The sequence below is a fragment of the Macrotis lagotis genome, chromosome X (genome assembly GCF_037893015.1).
Source record: "Macrotis lagotis isolate mMagLag1 chromosome X, bilby.v1.9.chrom.fasta, whole genome shotgun sequence".
In the NCBI taxonomy this organism is placed as follows: domain Eukaryota; kingdom Metazoa; phylum Chordata; class Mammalia; order Peramelemorphia; family Peramelidae; genus Macrotis; species Macrotis lagotis.
The window spans coordinates 629892250-629907479 of record NC_133666.1 but is presented as its reverse complement, the minus strand read 5'-3'; positions in this window follow the sequence as shown (position 1 = coordinate 629907479).

Genomic DNA, 15230 nt, shown 5'->3' with positions numbered 1-15230 from the left:
CTGGAGGGGCGGGCCTGGGGATTTCTCAATCTGGGATAGTCCTGGTCGAACCAAGCAAGGGGAGGGCCGGAACTCTTTGTTTCCTTCTTCATTTGTCTGGGTTTTAACTCTTCTAAGGGAGTCAAGGCCAGGACATGGAGAACATCTGCCTTCATAATCTCACACATCTGTATTAATAAACCTGCACATCTGCATTAATGAACCAACACAAGTGTGTTAAGAAATCCAAAGTCTATATTAATAGTCATTCAACTACATTAATAGGCTTATTTTACAGATCAGAAAAGGAACAACCAAGCAAGGGAAGAAAATTATGGTCCAGTGTCATAAAGTCAGTTAAATTTGGAACTGGGACCAGACAGTCAACCTAGTTTTTTTTTTCCACTATATATGCCAAGTGACTTCACTGTAGTGCAACCAACTAGTCCAGACCCAAGTGCACGACTTGGTTCAAAATAGGACTTTGCTTCCTACTATCTTTGGAGCTTTGGGGAGAGTCACAACCATTTGGGGGCTTCCTATTCTTCTCCCCTAAAATGAGGGAACAATAAAATGAGGAATTTAGATAAAATGATCCCTAAGTCTCCCACAAGTTCTAACCTTAAGAATGCTTACATAGGGTGTGACTGAGATCGTGACTTGAACTAACTCTAAGTTAGAAGAGGCAGCAAGAAAATGCCCCTGGTGACAGCCACACCACTTTCTATATTTCCTTATAGACTTTCTCACTTACCTGTTCTCTATCAGGGTTAAGTGACTTGCCCAGGGTCACACAGCTAGTAAGTGTCTGAGGTGGGATTCTGACTAATTCTTGACTCTGGGACAGGTGCTCTATCCACTACACCACTCTACTCCACCACCGACAAAAATTCTTAAGGTCCTTGAAATGGAAAAAATAATATTGGGGGGGAGGAGGAGGAGAGAAGGAAGAGAGTCTCTTGGGAGTTGGACATATGTCATCAAATCACCTAGATACAGTAGGTCCATTTTCTGTGACTATGTTATAATGCTAGGAGAGGTGCCTTAGGTCCCAGCCTTCCTGCCCTCCCTCCACAACCCCAGGTCTTATTTTCACCTGGGATAGGGGTGAGGGGGTATGGGAAATGGTAGGGGGAGCATGGTTGTATTTTAATGTAACTTGCTCCCTTTAAGGCTCAACTCAAATGTTTTCCATCCAATTCTATCCTGATCCTCTGAACTGCTGTCTTTCACACTTCCTGTATTCATTTTCTTCACTTTTTGCACTTATGTATCTGGTTAAATGTATTTCTCTACCCATCCCCTACCCCACAAATATAAGACCCCACTAAAATATGGGATCTTTTTGTATACTGGGCACCTAGGCTGACTCTTGGTTCACAGAAGATGCTTAAGACATGGTTATTGAATGGAATGGCATGGAATTGAATGGAGCTTCTGGCAGTCCCTCTCTCCTCAATATTTCCATCTTTATTGCACCTGTTGGCTATTGCACCGTTGAGGCGGGCAATAACTAATATTCAAAGAGAACAATGAATTTGTTCAGGTACACACAGCAACCATGCATGAGGGTCCCAATTCCCAGAGTCAAAAAAGCCAGCCCTGCCCCCACCGTGTACCATTTACTCTCTATTCCAAGCTCCCTGCCCCCCTTCTTGAGGGGAATGCTGGCTTGGTTTCCCGGTAAGCCCCACCCCTTTCTTGGCACTGATTTAGGTTGGCAGAAGATTGGAAAGATTAAGAGAAAACAAACCTGACCTCCATCTCCCCACCTCCAGCTGTTGCAACATGCCTTTCAGGGGAAAGGGAACTCAGGGCTCCATCTGGTCACTCCAACCAGGAGGGCACTTAGAGCTCAATTGGCATTTTAGAAAACTGGGACCCAGAGAAATGAAGGCACCAGCTTGAAGTCACTTAGTGAATCATATCTCCTGATTCCTAAGCCCAGGACTCCTTACATCACAAAGAATACTCTCACAAACCTCAAAAATTTGAGGAGAGAGAGCAGTTATGTGGTAGTGTGGATAGAGCATCAGTCCTGGAGTCAAAGGATCTAAATTCAAATCCCACCTCAGACACTTCCAACTGTGTGACCCTGGGCAAGTCACTTAATCCCAATTACCTCATCAAAAAAGGGGTGGGGGAGATTGGGGTGAGGGAATGAGGAAGGAGAGTCTGAGGGAGAGAGACAGCAGAGGAAAAATTGCCAAAAGAACCCCTCCTCTATTCTTTCTTCAAGATTTTTCCTTACTGGAATTGTTTCACTTAGTTAAACATATATAACTTATATTACTCACTGTCAAGGGGAGGGGAGATGGAAAGGGGGAAGAGAGAAAAAATGTGGAACTCAAGATATTACAAAAATTGAATATTGAAAACTATCTTTGTTTGTAATTAGAATAATAAATAAATTTAAATTAAGATTTTTCTTCCATCTTCTTATCGCCAGCCCCCCCCCCCACAAGATTTCTGGATATCAGTCCCTGCAGGGTTAGTCCTGCTCCCTCTATACTCTGGGATATCATGAGTGTAAGATTATACATTGGACCTCCAGAAGGATATAAAGTCATTGGTTATAATGCCCAACTCTAAATTGGTAGAGATCATTTACACCCCACTCATTTTATAGCTATCGATGTCAAGAAACAGGGAGAGAGGGTGGCTAGGCGGTGCAGTGGATGGAGCACCGGCCCTGGAGTCAGGAGTACCTGGGTTCAAATCTGGTCTCAGACACTTAATAATTACCTAGCTGTGTGGCCTTGGGCAAGCCACTTAACCCTATTTGCCTTGCAAAAACCTAAAAAAAAAAAAAAAGAAACAGGGAGAGATTTTGCACAAAAACATACAGGAAATGCTGAGATTTAAACTCCTGTTGATCGTCTCCCAGGGTCCTTGACTGCTAACTGGTGAGACTGGAGTTAAAATTGGGAAGAGAGGGATGGTCAGACTTTTACAGGGATTTTCCAATATTAGGAAAAGGAGATGATGGTGAATAAGAATAAAGGGTCTTGGAGAAGGGGGGGGAGAGCAACTAAAATACCTCATGTCCGAAGGCAGGAATGGACCAATTAGGTACCAAGCAGGGAGCTGGGCAGGCAAGGTCCAGAGGACATTGTACAAGAGTCCATCTGAGGTCTTTGCCCCCTCCACCCCCATGGACATATTTCCCATCAATCAGTAATCACCACCCTCTGGAAATCAGCAGGAAAGGCCAAGCTGGAGATAATTCAAGTTGGACCAATATGTACTGTTTTCACCTGCCTATGGGAAGATAGCGTCATTACTTGCAGGGGGGGTGGGGCTCCCTCTTGCAACACCAACTCCCCTGAGCTTGATCACTTTTCAGTTCATCTTGGCTCTGCCTTCCTCCACTCTTCCCCACTCTGGGTCAATATAAGCATGTTATCTCTTCAGATCCAACCTGCCCCAGCTCTGTGGAACCTCCTCCCCAGAGAAGGCACCATCCTTCACAGAAAGGAAAGGGGGCAAGGATATTCTGGGGAAATCCATAACAGAAGCATTCTCATAATGGAGAACTGAAAGAGAAGGGGAACTTTTCAAAAACCATTTATTTATTTATTTTGCCAACTACAAGCAAAGACAATTTTCAATAATAATTTTTGTAAGGTTTTTGGGTTTCATATTTTCTCCCTCCCTCCTTTATCTCTCCCTTCCATCTAACAGAGAACAATCTAATATAGATTATATATATATATAACTATGTTAAACATATGTTCATATTTATCATAGGAAACAAAAATTATTAAGCACCTAATATTTGCCAGGTTCTTGTACTAAGTGCTTTCCAAATAATATGACATTTTAACCTCACTACACCCCTGGAAAGTAAGTTTTATTATGACCCTCAATTTATAGTTGAGGAAACTAAGGCAGACAAAGGTTAAGTACTTGACCAGGATCACACAGCTTATAAGTGTCTAAGGCTAGATTTGAACTCAAAACTTCTTGACTCTAGGCCTGGTGCACCATCTAACCCAACCTTCCTCATCTCCCCCTCATTTTACAAAGAATGAAACCGAGGCTCAGAGAGAAGACTGACTTGTCCTAAGTCATCCAGTGAGTAACAGAACTTAAACAATCTTGGAATCTGAAGGGGTCGTCTTAGTCTAACCTTTAACTAAGCCAGAATCCATTGTAGTTCACCTGATACCTAGTCTCTGATTCTAGGTGCTGTTCATTCTACCTTGTTATGACTCTAATTATAAGGAATTTTTTTTTCTTACATTGGAATCAGAATTTGAACACAGGACTTTGAACTTCAAATTCAGAAATGTGGGCACTACCTCAAAATGTTGGCCAATCTTGTCTCCCATGAAAAGGGAGGAGAAAGAGGGAACCTCAGGGTGAGCTCTCTCTCCACCTCCATTTTGTTCAGAACCTCATCCAGGAAGAATCAACCAGATTCCTTCGCCAGTAAGTTCTCTTAGCATCTCGAAGCACTCACATCTCTTCTCCATCCTAGTTCCCCGAGCTTCAATTATTCATTAACTTCCCCATGTCCTTGACCCAGTAATAAAGTCCGCAGCTTTAGTGAAAAGTTTTCCCACTTTATCGTTCTCCCATCTTTTGTGCCTGTTCTTCCATCCTTGTTAGGAAAAGTTCTGGCCCAGATAATTTTATTCCTAAAAATCCCATTTACACATGAGAAATGGAAATCGGGTTGGAGAAGTAAGAATTGACCCAAACACCAATTTAATCCCATTATCCCAAAGCATCCTCCTTTCTTCTCAAAGCAAGAAGTTGAAGGGCCAGGAATAAATCCATCCAAGGGCCATGGTGTCGGGGCAGATGATATGGAGGTCAGGATTCTGACCTTAGACTAGTCCCTTCCCTACCTGGGTGTTACCTAAAGCCCCTAGGGGTGGTGGACAGAGCACTGATCTGGAAGGGAGGAAATTCAAGTTAAAATCTGACCTGTCACTTTATTAATTGTGTGATCTTGGGCAAGTCACTTTGCCTGTTTCCTCAACTGTAAAATGGAGATCACAATAGCAACTACCTCTCAGGGTCGATGTGATGATAAAATGTCATGCTATTTGTAAAACATTTAGCATGCTATCTCATGATAGACATTACATATATGCTAGCTATTATTATCACCCATCATTTATCCTCTTCCCTGTCATTCCTCTCAACCTCTAACCCTGGATTCATAATAGCATGTGATTCAGCTTCCATTCAAAAACAGTTCTGGAGTGCCCACTCTCTCTTTAATCCTAACCAGATTAAAATATAATTGGGAAATATTTAATAAAATAAAACAAATATAATAAAACATAGATAATTTCATATTTTGAGAAGTTAGATGGCACAATGGATGGAACACTGGTCCTGGAATTAGGAAGACCTGAAGCATATCCAGCCTCAGACACTTACTGTATGACCCAGGGCAAGTCATTTAACCTGGTTTGCCTCAGTTTCTTCATCTGTAAAATGAACCAGAAAAAAAGGAAATGGCAAAATGTTCTAGTATCTCTGCCAAGAAAGCCTCAAATGGGTATATGGATACATTGAAACAACAACAATATCATATTTTAAAACTAAGACAATATTTGCCCTTCAGACATTCTTATATAAAGATTATTGACCCTGGCTTCTATTTGAATTTGACATCCCAGTTGCAAAGGAATGTAGAAAAGTCCATCCAGGCTTAGCTTGGACTGTCATATCAGCATATAAAAATCCAAGAAAAGAGACAAGGGCCTTACCAAGGGATTAACTTTGTCTCGAGAACTTTTCCATTCCCTTCCTCCCTATGAAAGAACTTAGTGTTCAAAAGCAAGGGAACCTTGAACCCCATTGTTGAATGTTTTGTTTATCTTCAACAAGTCTTTTTGCCAACATTGGGCAAAAGTTTCTGCCTCTTCTAGCTAGAAAGAGTATATGGTCTTTAAGCTAAAATGGCATGGCACCATTTACCCATCCCTTAAGACAGTCATTAGGAGGTATGTGGACTGCTCATAAAGTACTAGAGTGGGGGCAGTTAGGTGACACAGAAGATAGAGCACTGGCCCTGGAGTCAGGAGGATCTGAGTTCAAATCCAATCTCAGACACTTAAGAATTGCCTAGCTGTGTGACCTTGAGCAAGTCACTCAAAATTCCATTGCCTTAAATAAATTTAAAAAATTAAAAACAAAGTACTAGAGTGAGGTCACTCACAAGAGACCCCTCCAAGTCCAGTGTTCAGAAAGTTAACACCAAAGAAAAGACAAACTCATCCCATTTCCTTAACCTAGCTTGAAGTACTCCTGCTCTTTGTTCAACAGACCCCTAAGACTGAGAATCTCCTGCTAGAGGAAACTGAGACCTCATAGCAAAGACTATTGGGGAGCAAGGCAATTCATTACAAAAGGAAAAAAGATGAGATTTGTTTTGTTTTATTTATCATAGGGAAGGCTTTTGCCATCATTAGGGAGAAGTTTCTGCCTCTTCTAGCTTGAAAAAGTATATGATCTTTAAGCTAAAGGGCATGGCAACACTTACTCTTCCCTTGAGAGATCACCTAGGATTTCTACTAAACCAGAGGCAGCAGAGCAGCATCCAGCAGACACCACGCATATCCATTAGGGTTGGAGGAGGCAATAAAAGAAGGCCCATCTTGGAATGTTTGTCTCTACATATGTCTCCTCAGGTGAGAAAAGGAAGCAAACATTTCTCTGATGTCTCACTTTGTCCTGAGAGGTTGTAGGTGTCTTCCATCTGTTCAGGGAGTCTACCACTTTCATCTCCCACCAGGTGAAAAGAAGAACCAACCCTCCTCTGTCCAGATGGGTTCAACATATCCCCTGAGGGAAGGTAGAAAGAGGACTGGCCAGATATCCTCCAGTCAGCCAGTCTATCCATCTGTGATGGAACAAGAATTCCTAGTCCCTTTATCATTTTGCTAAATATACCCTACCTAACTTCAACCTTGGGTCACTCCCACCATTTATTGCCTTCTCCCCTATACGGGGGAGGTATAGAAAGTATAAAAGTATAGAAATATGAAGGTATAGAAAGTCATGCAACCATTCTGACTAGGTCGACTACAAAATTTATATTGAATAACTTCAACTGGGCCTTAACTGTAGCTAGGTTCTACCATACTATACCTCCCTTATCAACTTATTATCCCACTCACCATGGCAACTCTTCCAAACTTCGTTATCGCTCCTTAAGCCTCCTATGTATGACTCCTCCTCCTTATACTGTTTCAGATTTAAACCCTTCTTCCTATTTTACTGAAAACACTTGAGGCCATTCACCATGAATTCCCTCTTCTCTTTTTCATCTCCTATCACTCAAGTGCCTTCTGCCACTCTCTTCTTCACCTCCTCCCACATGATGAAGTGACCTTATCCTTTACCAAAGCCAACCCCTCTTCTTATTCAAGTGATTCCATTCCATCACATCTCTTCCAAAACACTGTCCCCTTTGATACTTATTTTTAGTCTCTCCCTGCCTACTGGTTCATTCCTGCAGCCTACAAACATGTCCTTGTCTCCCTCACTTGATCCTTCCATCCCTGCTAATCATTGTCTGCTTTTGTAGATAAAGTCTTTAAAAAGGCCATCTACAATAGATATAGAATTTACTTCTTCTCCTTTCTCTCTATTTTTAACTCTAACTTTGTATCACAAAGTGGAAAAAACATGAGGTTTTCATAAAAGATAGTTGTTATGTTGTATAATCTTGTGGGACTTTGAAAGAACATATGTAATTTATGAGTGATTGGCTCTTGGAAGCACTTTTGGTTTGTTCACATAGCTGACTGGCACTCCTGAGAACACAGCTATGGTACTGATGAAGATTATAAATGACCATATAGCTGGATCTGTGGGGCAACTGGAGCTAGCTCATGGAAGTACCAAGTGACTGAATCACCCTCTGGCTTCAACTTGTGCCCACCACACATTAGGATGGTATGGATTAAAGGAAGTTGGCCTCTTGGATGGTCCAGGGCCAGCCTGTTGATTATTGAACAGCCTCCTGGGGCCCAGGGTTGAGTAGTAGATGGACTTAAGTGGCAACTGGAAGAAAATGAACGTAAGTTTCTACAATGACTTCAAGATGGAATGAGTTTGATCGTGTTGAGGTTCCTCTTCTCAGAGGGACTGAATTACAGTATCTAATGCTGAGTGAAGGGAACAGAACCACATTAACATGCACATTAACAACAACATTGCGAGTTGATCAACTGTGATGATGCGGCTCCTCTCAGCAGTCCCGAGTGCAAGGACAACCCTACTAAACCAGCTAGGGACAATGCTATTCTCATCCAGAGGAAGAAAAACACTTCCCTCACTTTTTAAAAATTTCTCTTATGGATTTCTTTCCTATCTCATGGATTTCTTTCTTTTACCTTAATCCTAATTCCTCATACCGAAAATGACTAATTTATAAACATGTTAAACATAAATATGTATGTAAATATTCACCTGACTGTTCACCACTGAGGGGGGTGGGGTGGGAAGGGAGGGTGGAAGGGAAATCATGTAACTTAAAAATATGCATATGTATGTGAATGAATGTTGAAAACTTTTCATAACATGTAATTAGAAAAATAAAATATCAATGGAAAAAAGAATAAAGGAAAAAATGAGACTCCCCTTTTCCCCATGACTTTGAAAAGTAGGATTGTTGAAAGTACTTCTCTGTAATGGCTTTTGTTTTCACTTGGGAAAATGAAAAGGCATGATACAGAAAGCAGTAGAGGGGAATTGAAAAGTCTACTTTATAAAGAGTAGGTATATCTAACTGCTCCCAAATCTTATTGTTTTATAATGAGGGTCTTGGATCATGCCTAGATCAGTTTCCCTACACCTTCTATATAGCCTGCGATTGGTTATGCAGCCAAATGATTATATCTTTAAAACTTACCAGATTGGGGGGTAGATTGCTTGACTAAGAGATATTTGGTAAACTTGGTAAAAATGCTTATTTTGCTGAATCTGTATAACTTTGTATTTTGACTAATTGTGATTTTCATCTGTTCATGTGGGATTGTATATGATCATACAGCATAGACTATTTTGAAACTTTACTGAATGACACTGAGGAAGCAAATTAATATTCATTGTTTATGCCATGTCTTCCCATCCTCAACTATTCTAATTACCTGCTGTTGCATCTGGATGGGGTAAGATCATAGCTGGGCACCATAAACAAAATTGGGGGGGGGAAATACCTTCCTACTTCCTCTTTTTTACTTTGGGTCTGAGAAATGGGTCTAGTCATTTGTTTCTATTAATTTTGGGTACCACTGAGGCCTTGGTGGGACATGGAAAAGTCAGGATGTCTAGGACTCTAAGATGCGGTTTAGATCTGGAACTTAGGTACAAGTTTGTTGTACCTTTGAAGTAAAGTATTCTTCGTAAAAGCTAATCTGTTAGTTCAGGGGACCTCCTCTGAGGGAACAGTATTGGTGGAGGCTAGAGCTACTGGCAGAGAAATCCTAGACACAACCCAATCCCCTTAAGGATACTAGAGAACTTTGTGGTGGAGAATTGAAACTTAACACAATTGGGCTGGGGTGGAGGTGGGGGGGTGCTCACAGGTATGGTTACATTTTTCTTTTATCTTCTGTGTAGTAAATATAATTTAGCCTCTATGCAGGGGTGTGCTGGTAAATGTTTTAACAGTTTCATGGAGAAAATTTGCATCATTAATATTGTCTCCATTACTTTCTGAAGTCTAAACAACCAACAAAACCATACACCAAGCTCAGATCTGCAGCATTTTGCTGATTTCTGAGATAATATTCAGCGTAAATATTCACACTGAAAATTTATCAATTTGACGTGGTTGGCCCCTATGTTGTAACAAGAGTGGACTCCACATGTCTAAGGAGGTCCACCTGTATGGAGGGTTGTGATTGAGCAATTTGGAGGGAGTCACAGTAGTTATCTCTAGCTTCTCTTCCTCCCCACTCTCTCCAAGTGAACTTTTAATTCCTGCCAGAAGAAAATGTGAGGGCTGGTGACTCCCACTCTACTATTCTCAGAAAGTTGGAGGGGAGGGATTACTAAATTAGAATTATATCTTTCTGCTCCCTTAACTATTATTAGTCAAGAGTATAAGATCGTTCCAATTTCAGTATATATACTGCCAAAGTCAGCACAAGGGTATAAAAATTGAGTTCCTATAAATTTTCAGCTCCACAATGAACACACAAAGCAAATAGCAAAAAATAAATTCATTTATCCAAATCATAGCAAAACAGAAATCATATGATAATATATATGATATAATATAATGACATAATACATATGATAATATATATTTGACAAAACAAAAGGAAGGAGCTTATGTCACCCAAGGAGAAACTCCCCTAAATCTCTAGATAAGAGATGGGGGACATGTTGGAGACTGCCAGCTATTTTCATGTCTTCCTAGAGTCTTTTTTCCAGCACCATGAAGTGGGCTTGGTCTCTTATGTCTTCCTTCTTGAAGCTGGAAGCAAGAAGCACCCAACTCCACCACAGAAGGATTTCAAAGGGAAATTGGTCAGGGTAAGAACTTTCTGCTGTCATTGAGTCACCAGGACAGGGCATTCATCTCTACCAATAAAGAGACAGTCAAATACTAATGGTCTTTGGGACAGGGGTGACCATGCCATTTGATTAAGTTCTTTAAGGACACACTGAGACAGGGAAAGAATGAGAAACAGAAGTGAGTGAGGGGGGACATGAACTGAATGAGTTATGAATGACCATTTAAATACAGATACCTTTAGGTGGAAAGAACCTAGAAAGCACTAGGAGGAAAAGACTGGATCTACAGGGATGTACAGTCACTTTCCTAGGATGCAGTGAAGTGGCACTGTGGATAGGGTCTACAGTCAAGAAGTCCTGAGTTTGAATTCAACCCTGTTTTATGACCATGAGCAAATCACTTAATCTTTGTCTGGCTCAGTTTCTTCAACTTAAATCAGGATCCTACCTCAAATGGTTGCTGTGAAGATCAAATGAGATAATATTTTTAAATCATTTCACACAGTTCCTTATATATAATAGATGCTATATGAATACTTATTTCCTTCCCCTTGGGGAAATGTCCTATGTGGAGGCAAAAGTATTTCATAATAAAATAGTAGAGTAAGAAAAATAACAATAGACCCTTTCCTCCATAAGTTTGAGGCACTCCTTCTGGTGATGTCATCGAACTGCTTTCTTCCGGGCCTGCTCCTAGTGAATCATGTCTCTGTTACCCCCTCACCTCTGTGGGGATCTTATTGATGCTGCCATGTACTAGGTCTCAACTGTGGTCCAAAGGGAAGTGGGGCTCATAAGGGGCTCAATTGGTCTTCTCTGACACCTAAGTGAATATTTCCTAAATGAGCCCCTTTTGTGTGGTGATTTGAGCAGCCACAGCAGGAAATGAAAAACAAACCACAAAAATGAAGAATCTGTGGGCAAATTGAACGAAAGATATTTTAGGGGTATGATTGGTTGGTTCTTGGTCTCTAGTATGTGGAAACAGCCTCTGACGAATTTGGAAAGATTCCATTTGGACCATGCCCTCTCAGGTTTTAGGTCTGGTTGGATCACATCAGTGGAAGTGGTCACAGTTTTAAGACAGCTCCTAGACTTGTGCACTAACCCAAAGATGAGGTTTTCATCCTTCCTTATACAGAAGAAGGAGGAGTCTTCTGACTTGATCCATGAGGTGCCAACCATTGCTTCCCTGCTTCTAAGGTCTATGACATACTGGGGTTTGAGTCAGAAGTCAAATTTGGGCTTGAATCTGTGAAAGAATTTTCATATCTGCCTGGATTCAAAATGGAAGAATTTCATCTGAATTTGTTTTCTTGTTAAACAATAGGAATGAATGGCAACCTGATTAATTTTTGGAAATCAAGGAGACAGAAACAAAACTGAAAAAAAATAGTATAAGAAAACACATGTAGCAGTTCATTTAACAGGAAAGTTTCATTAGTTCAGTATAATTCTAAGCCCAGATCTTCCAGGCCTTCTCCAACACATGGCCACAATGCTGGCAGCCTCTCTCATAAGTTGCAGTATTCCCTATGGTCACTAGAGGGACTTCAAGGTTGCAATACCAAGGCTACTCCTTCCACCATGCTATTGTCTGAAATGCATCTTTTATCAATCCCTCCTTTTTGATGTTTTCTTCTTGGAAGATATGACCTTTTTTTCTGATTGGTCAATTCCTCCTAGACTTTCATTTGAAGGAAGTGTCCACTCCAGTAACATTCATTTCTCTATTTGGTTTCCACTTCTGACTCTTCAAGGGCAGCTAGATGGTAAATTGGGTAGAGCACCAGATCTGCAATCAGCAAGATCCGAATGATGTGTGACTCTGAGCAAGTCACTTAACCTTTATTTATCTCAGTTACTAATCTGTAAAATGGGGATGCATTAGAGAAAGAAATGGCAAGCTGGTGTCTTTCACACACACACACACACACACACACACACACACACACACACACCCCTAGGGAAAAACCCATGGGGTCTGGTTCAGTAAGGTACAACTGAACAATAAATCAAAACTGACCCTTCTGATTTTTTTAGTTCCTTATCTCCATCCTACCCCCTCCCTTTTTAGTGATGTCTTACTTACTAGAATGTAAGCTCCATGAGGGCAGTAATTACCTTTTTGTTTGTATTTCTATTCTCAGTGCTTAGCAGGCACAAAGTAAGCATTTAATAAATGCTAACTGACTTTAATAAAGAAATTATTAATTAAGACATTGTGGTGGTGGTGTTGAATTGTTTTTGTCATGTCTGCCCTTTGTGACCCCGTTTGGGATTTTCTTGACAAAGATACTGGAGTGGTTTGCCATTTCCTTCCCCAGCTCATTTTATAGATGTGGCAACTGAGGCAAATCAGGTTAATTAACTTGCCCAGGGTCACCCAGCTAATATGTGTTTGAGACTGTAGATGAACTCAGGCCCTCCTTACTCCAGAGCCAGGGCTCTATTCAACCACCTGGCTGAAATGTAATGCATTGCATATATTTTTAGATTTTTTTCAATGTATTGATCAGCTATGCTGAGTTTCTTGTTGACTTAAAAAAATTACCATTGGATGACTCTCTGGGAATGGGACAGGGGAATAATAATGGGAAAAACTGGTGATGTAAAAAACAAAAGACAGTAGTCAAAACTTATTTTTTTAAAGTTTAAGGGATAAATAAAATATTGATCCAAATATTAAATCATATATATATATATACTGACATATATTCACATATATATGTATATACACATAAATAAGTTAAGTCCCTATCTAATGAAATATTTTACTCTCCCTTCTTTCTTCTCAAATGAAAATTCCATTCAAAGTCTTGTTTGTTCTGGATTCCTATATTGTTATTTGTTCTTCATTCTCGAAGAGGATCTTGACATTTGGAAGGTGATGCTATGACTTGCAAATTAATTGAATTTAAGGGGGGGGGGGCTGTGCAAAGTCACCAGTTTCACTTTCTCCTCTAAATCCATCGCTCTGGAGCTATTTTTTTTTACTAGGTAAAAAGACCATTCTTTGAGAACTCAATGAGAAATTGTCTCTTTTCTTACCTAGTCATGATCACTGAATGAATGTTGCCTCCAAATTGAGACCTGAGAAAGAATTTCTATAGCTATTGTATTATAAATTTTTGAGTGACCCATTATATATGAAATGCTCAGGAAACCACATGAAAATAGATGAGATGATGGAATTCCACCTAGAAATGGATAGTCTCCATAGTGTTGTTTTTAAACCTTTGAGGGGTTTTAGAAGAAAAGAGGAAAAAGAACTCAGAACTTTGAATATGGAATACTGCTAAGACCCTAAAGGAATGACCTGGACTTCCCACTATTCCTAGAGCAAAGATCCTAGTTCTCTTTAAATAGGATGAAGAGGAATAAACAATTATTAAGTACCTACTATTTGCCAGGTACTATGTTAGAATTGTTGAGTTCATTTGGTCCTCACAAGTCTGTAAGGTAGATGTTGCGTTTATCTCTATTTTACACTGAGGTGACAGAAGTTAAGTAACCTGACCAAGGTTGCATAGCTAGTAAGTATCTGAGGTTGATTTGAACTCAGGTCTTCCTGCCTCCAGATCTAGCACTCTATCCAAAGAAGCACCTCCTTGAGACACCATTGAAGCCCTAGCTCAATGACTTCCATCATCATGTGACTCGGTGGACTTTGCTGCCATCATTATATTGACCTTCTCATCCTGGACTTACACCTTTCTCCCACTACTGAACTCCTTTGGGACCTCTGTGTTTGGAAATGGCTCAGGTTATCCCTGCTTCATTCCCCTTCCAGCTATGTTTCTGACTCTACAGACTACATTACCTTGCCCTTGCCCATGGTAGCTTCTCTCCCCCATTCCTTTTAGGTGTTGTCTTTTTCCATTAGAATACAAGCTCCTTTAAGGGCAGGGGTTATCTTTATTTTTGTTTATATTTGCCTCTCCAGTGCTTAGCAAAATGGCCAGCACATAATAAATGTTTATTTATTCACAGTAATAGAAATAGTAATAAAATATTAATAAATTAAATATTAAGTTGGTGCCATATTGATTTGTAGAGACTATGGTCTAGCAGGAAAGTATAGCAAGGCAAAGATGCTGTGACCAGCAGTAAGCAAGTCCAAGGAGCTGAGCAGAGAAGCATACTTCATAGAGATGGCAAACCCAATGAAAAGTAGGTAGAGGACATTATGGAAAGATATGCAACATCAGATATATAACTTGCCCCTCCACAAGTATTCTCCATTTGGAGAAGTGTGTACAATCTCCATACCATCTCACTTTCTCTCTATATGCATGTATATGTATGTATATATATATATATATATACATATATATGTGTGTGTATGTGTGTGTGTGTGTATGATATATATATATATGTATATATATATATATATATATATATATGTATTGCAGGCTAAGGGAGAATGTTCTAATGTACTATCTTATTCCCGTTAAATGCCTTTTGCACTAAGCTAATTTTTTTTTCTTTTAGTTTAATACTGAAAGGTAAACAGGTTGGGGCTAATGAACTATAATTTTAAATATGCAGTACCACAGAGTACCTTGAATTTAGGGTAGCTATCCACTGAAGAAACCAATTTTCAAATGCTTAGTTGTAAATTGAGGAAGGGGAGATACAGCATAGTGCAAAGAGGAGCTGTAATACATAGAAGAAAGTGAAGAGAAAACTAGACATAATGCTCCTATATTTAATCACCTTTCTCCTCCCCCAGTCATTTATCTTTCCTAATCCTT